General features: G+C 57.1%; 1 protein-coding gene across 7 annotated transcripts in view; it reads left to right on the top strand.

Moving 5' to 3' along the window:
* Nucleotides 1–1,847: 1,847 nt before the first annotated feature.
* The window catches only part of RHBDF2 (rhomboid 5 homolog 2), a 24,164-nt gene continuing 16,922 nt past the window's right edge, over nucleotides 1,848–9,089 (top strand). For 2 of the 7 annotated variants that reach the window (XM_019644211.1, XM_019644203.1), the window contains exon 1: nucleotides 2,646–2,721. The gene's annotated coding sequence lies outside the window, so the exon portion shown is untranslated. Of the gene's footprint in view, nucleotides 1,868–2,134; nucleotides 2,268–2,645; nucleotides 2,722–2,824; nucleotides 3,169–3,946; nucleotides 4,021–9,089 lie in introns of those variants that run through there. The other 5 variants (XM_019644206.1, XM_019644204.1, XM_019644210.1 and 2 more) reach the window with 5 other exon arrangements.

Raw genomic sequence — 9,089 nt, 5'->3', positions numbered from 1 at the left:
GGTCTATTTAACACCCTTCCCCTCCGGCTGCACAGGTGCTTGTTGTTGCAGCCAAGGCTGTGATAAGCACCTCTGCCCCTCCATTGCTGGGCAGTGCGCTGTTTCTATGGGACAAATCCGAAACATCGACTGCCAGCATGAACCCCCCCCCATCCCCAAGGGCTCCGGCCGCGATCCGTGCTCCCCGTGCTCCCGGGTGACCACACAGCTCAAGTGTCTGGAACATCTGCTGGAGTCTTAAGTCAGACTGTGACAGTTCAGACTCTAGCAGCTCCACTTGCATTTCCCTCTGCCTCAGTTCTCTCATCCCTAGAATGGAGGTGATGATAAGGTACCACTTCTGGAGCAAGGGTTAAATGAGATAGCATGTTACTGCCCTTAGATCCGGGAAGGGCCGGGAAGGGCTGGCTGCCCTTCTTCCTGTTATAGGGCCTGCTGTGCTTCCATTTCCGCTATAGGTGCTTGTACTTTGCACGCAGGCCCTGGTCTTGGTCCTCCCTGCGCCCACCACAATTCCGGGAAATGGTGGGTGCACAATAAATGGTCCCTGCATTTGGTACTGAGGAGCAAGACTCCAGCTCTGGCCCACCTCTCAGCATGTGCCTTCCCCAAGGCCTGGAAGATGGGGGGCAGGTGCCTTTCTTTGGATGTTCTCACAGTCAGGAGCCCCGCCCCCCTTTCCATTTCTCAACTTCCCACTCCGATTCATTCAGTCTGATAAACAGGTGTGTGTGTGTGTGTGGGGGGGTCCTCGTTTAGAAACTCTGTGAAAGGCCAGGGTCTTGGCTGGCCACTGAGACCAACACCACTACCTGATTCTGGTCCCCACAGGTCCAGACCCCTTCCCCCTTCCCCCAGGCCCCACTGTCTCTTCAATCTCTGCTCCTCCAGGCGGAATCAGCCCTCCTCCGACTGAGAAGGGCAAGATAATAGGACTCCTGCTGGGGCTGGGAAAGGGGCTTCCTTTTGGACCTTGGAATTCTTCCCAGCTTTCCCCACCCCCATGGCTGTGTTTGTCTAGCCCCAAAGGGGAGGCTAGACCAGGTTCCTCAGCCAAACGAGGAGGGAGAAGGTTCCACCTGGGCGGCCAGACCCTGGCCAGTGCGCTTCCAGGGTAGAAGGGCAGAGTGGCCCATGCGCCAGCAGGAGTCAGCTCACACTCTGCACTCCCTGCCTCCACCCAGCCGGAACCCACCCTGCAGAAGGGAATTGGGTGGGTGCAGTCGCTGCCTCTGGCGGCGGGGCAGATGCAGGAGATACCCTGCAGGAGTGGGTGCCAAGGGGGGAGGAGGGAGTGAAGCCCACGGCAACACCAGAGGGGCAGCAGGGCTGGGGGAGAAGCTGCGGAAACAGAGGGAGGTGAAGAATCAAAGCCAAGCTTCCCTGGGTAGAGAGTGTTTAGAGATTGGCTCAACCATGAGGAGACATTGGGGTCCTCCCGTGATAACAGTGACAGTAATGTAACAAGAGCCGCTACAAGGAGGGCCAGCCACGTGCCCTTCAAGGGGCAGGGCCTGTTATTACCCCATTTTACAGAGGCTGAGGCCGGGGCTGGTGAAGGATTTATGTGTACAAGGCCACACAGGTGGTAACTGGCAGGGGTCAGGATCTGAACTCGAAGCTTCTTGCTCCAGAGTTCCCACCGCCTCTGATAAGAGCCCCATTAGCTAACACTCGCCCACGTTTCACAGGTGTCGTTCACTGCATCCCCACCATCAATCGTGGAAGAAGACCAGGCAGTCGTCGCTACTTTGAAAGTAGCAAATTAAGAACCGGCTCAGAGGGGTCTGGGCCTCAGCCTCCCTGCCCCGGAGGCTGACCCCACCACCCAATCGCTATTTTCTCTGCGTCTGCCGCAGGCGCCCTGGTGAGTCAAGGTTTTCCCCCATTAGGACGGTTCTGTGTCGTCGGCCCAGAAGTAACGTGGGCTTTCACTGGGTCTGTTCTGAAGGCGAATCCTGACTCCTCCAGAGACCCCGGCAGCCCACGCAGGCACCCAGCGGTTCTTCCTGCAGCAAGCACTCGGCGTGTTGTCATCAGTGCCTGCTCTGGGCTTGGAGCCGGGGGCGGGTGGAGGCGGGGGAAGTTGAGCAAGACCCAGACTTAGCCTGGGAAGGGGCCTCCGCCCCAGGAGGATGCGGAGGAGGGCGCCTTCGCTGTAATGGAGCGGAGGGGCAATGGCCGAGATCAGAGAAGGCTTTCCGGAGGCGGGAGCTGCAGCAGGACTTGGACTAGTTGAGATGCTCCAAACGTGTTTCAAGGAAAGGGTGAGGGCTAAAAGGTTCGAGGGAACAAGCCCGTTTGGCCTGAGAACGCGGGCACTGTACTGACTGGGATGGGAGGTGGCGGTTATTCGAGTGGTTTTTCCTGGAGGTGACGTGATGATGGCAGTTCAGACAAGGATTATGTGCTTTGTGAGATTATGAAGACAGGACAGCGCCCGGAACGACCAGCTCCGGCGGAAAGCAGGGCTCTGCCTAGGCGGGGACCCCACTGGGTGGAGCGCGGTGGGGCAGGCGCAAAGCCCATTGAGCCGCAGAGGACGCGGTGGCCAGGGCCGACCGAAGCCCCGCCCCTGGGAGCCCGGCCCCGCCCCCGCCGCCCGCGCGCAGGTAGGGAAGAGGCGGGGCGCCGGGCCGGGGCCCCGCCCCCAGGAGTCACGGCCCAGCTGCTAGCGGGGCCACCCGGAGCTGCGTCCTGGGGACTTGGGGCCGCAGGGAGGTGAGCGCGGTCGACCGGCGGGGCGGGGCGGGGCTCTCGGCTGCCGGCCACAGGCGCCGGAAGGGTCCGTGGGGTCGCGCCCGAACTCGCCTTAGGGCGCGGCGCGCCGCTGCTGAGGGCGCCCGCCCTGCGGAGCGCTCGGGCCCCACGTGGGCCAAGCCGGAGGCCAAAGGCCAGGGCTGGACTCGGACGGTGCTGCGGGACCAGGTCTGCCGGCCGCTGGGGCTCAGCTCGGACAAGACGCCTAAGGGGTCCCTGGGCAACGAGTCACCAGCTGAGGGGACAGGACGATTGGGTAGAAGTTTAAAGCCCCGGGAGGAAGAGAGAGGACTGCCCCGGGGCAGCACCGTGCAGCCCTCCTTCGTCCCAGAAGGGCCTGGATTTCAGATCCTCCCCTCCCCTCTCTCGGGGTGAGCAGCGAGGGGGTCCCCGCCAAGGTGAAAACAGGTGTGTGAGGGGCTCGCACTGCAAGGCTGGACTGGAGCTCAGAAATTGGACCCAGGCGTCTTGACTTCTGGACTGAGGGCCTTGGAAAGGCTGACACCCTCTTTTTCTCCAAGGCATTGAGTTAGGTTAGAGAGAAATATGTCCCCTAGGGTACAGACGCCTTCACGTCTGCCCAGGGCAGAAGGGCAGCTTAGGTCTCAGCCCCAGCCTAACTGGGGGAAACACCAAAGGAGCAGGCTGTTGGGGGGGAGTGTCTGAGGAGGGGAAGGCTTGAGGGATTGACCCCACACGTGGACTGGCTGCTGTTTTCCAAATGTCTAGGTTTAAGACCCCACCCCCGTGCGTTACGTTTGCTGGTAAAATAATGAGCCCAGCATCTGTGTTATGTGTATGTCACTCTCTATAGGTAGGGCAGAGGGTGGAGTGGAAAGCAAAGCTTGTTTTAGAGCAGTGGCTCTCAACTAGGGGCATGATTTTACCAGCCACGGGATATTTGGTAATATAATACCTAAAGACACTGGTTATTACAGCTGGCGAGAGGAGGTTGAGTGTTGTTGCTATTTGACATCTAGTGGCTAGAGGCCAGGGATGCTGCTAAATATCACAGGAACAGCCCCCACGACAAAGAATGAGCTGGCTCAAAGTGTCAGTAGCGCTGTGTTAAGGTTGAGAAACCCTGCAGCTGCACCTGGCCCATCAAGTTACAAGCATACCTCGTTTTATTGCATGCAGCTCTATTGCGCCTCACAGATACTGTGTTTTTTTTTACAAACTGAAGGCAAAAGATTACACCAGCAGAAAGATTACAACTTTATTGCAGTGATCTGGATCAAAACCTGCAATATCTCTAAGGTATGCTTGTACTTCTCATTGGCTTCCCCTCCCTGCCTCAGTTTTCCCAGGGGTTAGGGGAGGAACTTGGAATAAAATCAAATGAGATAAGAGGTAAGGAGGTGTGTGGGTAGTTATTCTCTTAGCAAGAGGCTGCCTTTGGTGCCATAAGCCTGCCTCTTCCTGCTTAAACCTTGGGCTCTGTAGGAAGCAGGTCTGGATGGCTTAGGGAGGAGCTGAGAACGAGGGGCTGGGAACAGTCCTGGAGTACTTAACCCCTCGGGCAGCCTCCCACACAGGAGCTCATACACAGAGGGCTGGGTATGAGCTCTGTTTTCATAGATTTTCCCAAAGCTGGATTGCTGACATGGGCATAGATGCCCGATGCCATGTGACCTGCTGGAATTTTCCCTTATAAACTCACACCTAACTCTTCCAATATTTACAGCAGGAAAATAACACCCAAGGGATATAACAAGGCTCCTAATTCCTCATGGCTCTCCAATCTGCTTCGCTCCTGCAGTTTAAAGTTCCACTGTGGTTAGACAAGCGACCAAGTGGGAGAGCCAGGCACCCCACTCCTGTTAGTGTTAGCAATGATGAGTGATAGAGGACATCAGAGCCACAGGGCAGGGGGACCTGTGGTGGGGATGACTGGATCCTTCGAATTGGGCTCAAAGAATGTGCTCTCCGTTTGAGAATGGGGCGGATGGCGGTCACAGGAGCAGGATGGGATGACGGCAGCCGCCTGCGCCCAGATGAGCATGACATCACTCAGTCTTGCGCAAAGCTGTTCAGGAAATAGGTGGTGGGGCCCAGCATTGAACCTGGGCTGCTCTTCCACCCTTAAATCCTTGTGCCACCGGCCCATAAACAGACCACCAGGTGACTCCTACCTGGTTCGCTCATTTCTGAGCTGCAGCTCTACCTGGTGTCACTCACGCTCACTGCCCAGGAGGGGACTTCTGTTTCTCTAAGAGGAGGAATAAAAATCACACCACAAATACATTACAGAGGCCGCGGGGGTCTGAGTCTGGCTCTGGGTCAGTAGTGTTTTCACTGTGGCCAGAGCTCTGGACACTAGTGTCGCCTCTTCTCAGGGCTCCTGTCAACTTACTGCATAAACTCTGCCCTAAACGCGACACCAGCTGAGCAGGAAGGAGTCAGGGGTGTGTGTGTCTGTGCATGCATGGACCTGTTCATGACCAAGTGACTTGGATGTGCCACCAGGTGCTTCCCTTTGGGTCAGGATGAGCAGTGGTGGAGTCAGGGTGGCCCCCAGCCGCCCCATGGTGCAACATGGTCCACCCACCTTGGAGCAGGCTTCCATGTTGCCCTGGTCACCCACTGGGGATTTCCAGAGTGAGCTCACACGTCTGCTCCCAGTTTCCTATCCAGCTGAGCCAGACTGTGGGAGGAGTGCTGGGGACGCCAGCGCCCTCCCTGAGAGCAGGCTGACCTGGCTTGGTGGCCAGGCAGGGAGGCTGCCAGGTGAAGCAGCTCACGGGACACAGACCAGGTGGAGGTGCTCTGCCTGCCCCATCTTTAGGGAAAACAAGGGCTTTTTTCAGACTGTCTATAAAGTTACTACCGCCTCTCTATGGGATTTAGACATTAAAAAAAAAATTAGCCCTCTTGTCTTCAGGGAAATACAGAGAGCCACCATGTCCACATTCCTTCATTCAGTAAATTTATCCAGGAACCCAGATGCAAGTTGTTGCATTTCCAAAGCTGCCTGAAGGATATTCTGCCCCACCCCTCATATTCCCTTCCTCCCCCCCAAGAAAGTGGTTGGGTCTAAGCCAGCAGTGTTGACAAGGTGGGCTCATCAGGGACTCTGGCCTGGAGGATGGGAAGGGCGACTCCCAGCTTTGAGGCCAAGATTCAAAGTCGGCAGGCACAGTGTGGTCGGTAGGATGGGGGTCACTTAAAGAATCTGTGCCTATTTCTCCAGCTGTACGGAGAGTAACAGCAGTCTATGTGGGAAGGTCGCTGTGAGATTCCAGTGGTAGTTCGTTTAAAGCCTTGGGCCCGGCGCCCAATCACACTAGGTGCATGGTGAGAGAGCCGTCATGATAACCGTATCATGGCTACTGTCAGGAGCATGTCTCCGTGCCCTTGGCACAGACTTGTGATGACAGAGCACTTATCTCAGGGGCTGTTAGGGGGACTGGATGAGAACATGCTGAAGAATGGCAGTGTTGTTATTCGTCTGTAGAAGTGGCCGGGCCTGGATGTGGGGACTTCAGTGTCACGGAGGCCCAGGGAACTGGGGTGGGTTTCGATCTAGGAGTGAAGGATCAGGCTGTGAACTGCCACCCCCGCCCAGGGGTTTTCCCCGCCTGCCAGCATGTGTGTCATGATGATTTGTGTGTGTGTGTGTGTGGGGGGGTGTTATGGAGGCGGGGACCCTCAGCTCTGCTCCCTGGCTCTTGGGGCCGGGCGCAGGGGAAGCCACCCAGAGCCTTGGTTTTCTCTGCTTCCCACGTGTGGCCCCGGAGCCTGTACCAAGAGCATCGTCAGGTAGTCCTGACCCTGGCGACCAGCAAGAAACACCTTTTCCCTCTCCAGATGGCTCTCCCCAGGTCATACCCCCAGGGTGGCCCCAGAAGGCCCCAGAAAGTGTGGGACCTGCTGTGAGGTTGGTTGGGCTGGAGCAGGACTTGTGAGGACATCTGACCTTAGCAGCCAATGAAAATAATGAGATAAGGACCTAGATGAGAGAATGTGAAAACTGAGAAGTGCTGTCCAAGTGTTAGATGATGTCATTTCTGCTTGGGTAGGAGGAACTCAAAGGCCTGCCTCCCAGAACTGGGCTACTCAAGAGTCACCACCCCAGGCTTATTCCTTTGCCACTTTGTCTCACCAGTTCCAGGTGACAGGAAGCTGCAGAATGTGGGGGGAAGGGGGAGTCACAGCCCCACCAACTCCTAACTGTGGGACCTTGGACAGGTGACTCAACCTCTCTGAGCCTCAGTTTCCCCACCTGTCAAATAGAGATCTGTCACCTCAGACATAGAGACCAAGTGAGCGATGGAGGCAGAGGTCAGCTTGGAATAAGAGAAATGCTATCGATTACTGGCCGTCAATAATGTCCCAGGCCCTGTGCATTCATGGTCTCATGTCATCTCTACTGAATCCCTGTGGGGGGCCCTCACCCCATTTCACAGCAGAGGAAACTGAGGCCCAGAAGTGGTGACTTGCCCAAAGTCCCCCAGTGGGTAGGTGGCCATACCAGGGTTTGAGCCCTGTTGCTGGCCCCCCAGCCTTCATTCCTCAACAAGAGAACCCACGCTGTCTTTAAGTGAGGTGAGGGGGCAGTGATGACTCGGTCACTTTGCAAGTCCCCCTCCGTGTGAGTGGCCTGGATGGCCCTTGTCCATGTGCTCTGAAGCCCTTGCAGTTGGGGTTGGGGTCAGCCTCTTCCAGGGAACCAGCCAGCCCCAGGGCAGAGTTCTGGGACATCGGGTTTATTGGCTCCTTAATGACTGTTTACAAGCTGAAAAGTGTTTGCCTGGTGTGTTCCCTCCCTGCTGAGGGGCCGGCCTGGGCTTCCGGAAGTGAGGAGCACCCAGCCCTTATCCTGAGTGTGTTGAGGTAAAGGACCCAGGGCAGCTCAGGGCTTGACTTCTGGCTGAACGATGCTGGACGAGTTGCTTACCTCTCTGTAAAATATTGCAAGACTTTGTCCCTCCTCAGTGTGTGATCCCAGGGTGAGCCCTAGTTAATGGTGATAAGGGCACCTAGGTTTCTGACCCCTGGGAGACTACTCAGCGTCTTAAGCATAAACAAACTAAGGCTCAGAGATGTTAAGTGCTTGCCCAAGATCACACAGCGGTTAGGGCTGGGCCTAAGACTGTCTCCCCAGTTGGACAGTGTTTTCACTGTCTGGAGCCAGGCCACAAGGAGGGGGTTGGAACTTGGGTGGACTCCACCATCGCAAACATAAGACAGCCCCACTCTGGGTACCAAGGGGGATCGAGTCTGGGAACAGCCTAGTCACCTCGGTGTCAGGGAGCCCCCAGCAGAAGCGAAGTGAGCCTCTTCTGTTCCCCCACCCATGCAGCACCCCATCCTTCCCTCAACCACTGGACATGTGCTAGGCCTTTGCCAGCTCCAAGGCCAGTGAAAACCTGACTCCTGGAACCCCAAGATCCCGAGAGAGGCAAATCCTCAGGAGTGCTTGGAGCTAAGTCTGGTTTGGGTGGCCAGCGGTGTGGACTCCCTCTCCAGGAACCCTCTTGTACCCTGGTGTCTGGCCCAAAAAGGACCAGGGCCTTCTGGGCCCCCAGGTGCCGCTTCAGACTCACAGCAGTGCTCAGGGAGCAGCAGAGCTGGGGTGGAACTTGCCACCTTCCGGAGGCCGGGCTGCTGGGCACGCGCCCTGCCCTCTGATGCCCCAGCTGCAGTTGTCCCCAGGCTCTGGGAGCTGCTGCTGTTTGGGGTGTGGAAGGGCACTGTCCCAGGTCTCCATCAGGCACCTGTATCCCTGCTCAGCTGCTGTCCCCTGGTCTGCTTCCATCAGCAGCTTCTAGAGTCCAGACAGTCCCAGAGGGGCCTCTGGAAGGTCACCATAGCGGCAGGGCCCAACTGCGTCCATCCGGCAGCACTCCCGCTTCCAATGGTTCCTGCTCTATATGAAGTCAGCAGCTGCAGCATCTAAGGATGTAGGGACTTAGGGCTCAGGTACTCCCAGCTCGGCTGGCTTCCTGGATCCCAGGAGCCCTCAGAAGGGGGGACGTTGACACCTCTGCCAACCCCACAGGCGTGTGGTCCTGTGAGAGCCCGATGGGTGGTGTCAAGGGCCTTCGGAGTCTGCAATGCTCTAAGAACATGGCAGCTCCCCACCCCACCCCCACATGCTCACACCCTGCTCTTGGCAGCGCCTAGAACCCAGCCCCCACTTCCCATGTCTGTGGTCGGCCCTGCTGCCCAAGCCACTCTAACTGGGTCAAGGAGAGCCCAGAACCTGGCATCGGATGGGGAAAAGCTAGTGGGTCAGCAAGCTCCTGAACCTACCTCTCCAGCTCTTTATCTTCTGAACTGAATTTAAGCAAAGCCTTTAAAAGGGGTGGGGGAGGTTGAAGTAG

This window comes from Hipposideros armiger, unplaced genomic scaffold (genome assembly GCF_001890085.2).
Source record: "Hipposideros armiger isolate ML-2016 unplaced genomic scaffold, ASM189008v1 scaffold_87, whole genome shotgun sequence".
Taxonomy (NCBI): Eukaryota; Metazoa; Chordata; class Mammalia; order Chiroptera; family Hipposideridae; genus Hipposideros; species Hipposideros armiger.
The sequence above is the reverse complement of the archived record's forward strand: the minus strand, read 5'-3'. Positions and strand labels throughout refer to the sequence as shown.